The 835-nt window shown below is 70.1% G+C and overlaps 1 protein-coding gene across 1 annotated transcript in view; it reads right to left on the minus strand.

Annotated features, from left to right (window-relative positions):
- Window positions 1–835, minus strand: part of EEFSEC (eukaryotic elongation factor, selenocysteine-tRNA-specific) — a 278,454-nt gene that overhangs the window by 68,913 nt on the left and 208,706 nt on the right. The window lies entirely within an intron of this gene.

Consider the following 835-nt stretch of genomic DNA (forward strand, 5'->3'; position numbering starts at 1 on the left):
ACAGGCGTGAGCCCCCGCGCCCGGCCCAGCCGCAGTTTCAAAGGGAGGAGAGCAGGAGGTCCAGCGGCCGAGCGAGGCTCTCAGCCAGCAGGTTGTCACTGGAAGCCGGGACAAAGGCCAAGCGTCTGGGCCCAGAACACCATGGCAGCTGCTGTCACGACCTTCTCAACCTCTGTTTTCTCAAATGGCCTCGGGGCCTAAGGGGCCTTCGACCTGCTGGCAGGGACCTCGGGGAGCGGGGGCCAGCGGGACAGGCTTGAGTGGCCATGTCGTGTTCTAGAACCCAGCAGGGCTTCCCGCGGGGGCTGCAGGTGACCCACCAGGGTGGCCCTGCCCAGCGGGATGGCAAAGTGCCCAGACTCCGCCCGGGGGCAGGGTGCGGGCAGCTTGCACCCCGGGCTGGCACACACCCTGGCGCCCCGGGCGCGGTGGCCGGGCCGTCTGCAGCGGAGCGTGGCCAGGAGCCAGGAGCCACTTCCGACTTCAAAGCCGGCAGCGACGCCGGTGGCGTCTGCGCGTTTACACTCGGCTGGGCAGATGCCACCCGGCTGCTGCGCCCCAGCCCTGGGGCCTTCCCTGACCGGCGCCAGCGGAGGTGCCAGGCCCCCCGGGGCGGGTGGCACTCCCGGCCTGGTCCCAGCAAGGGGAGAGCGGGGCACCTGGCTTGTCACCTCCCTGGCCTGGGGACCCAGGCGTCTGTGTTTCCACGAGGAAAACCCAAATGGGTGGTCGTTGAGGACGCCCAGTGTTTGCCCAGGGGACCTTCTGGGCCAGGCGGAGCACGTGGCACGTTCCACGCCTGCCTCCTCTTCCTCGCCCGGTCCCGCGAAGGAGC

The sequence above is a fragment of the Propithecus coquereli genome, unplaced genomic scaffold (assembly GCF_000956105.1).
Source record: "Propithecus coquereli isolate 6110/MARCELLA unplaced genomic scaffold, Pcoq_1.0 Scaffold592, whole genome shotgun sequence".
In the NCBI taxonomy this organism is placed as follows: domain Eukaryota; kingdom Metazoa; phylum Chordata; class Mammalia; order Primates; family Indriidae; genus Propithecus; species Propithecus coquereli.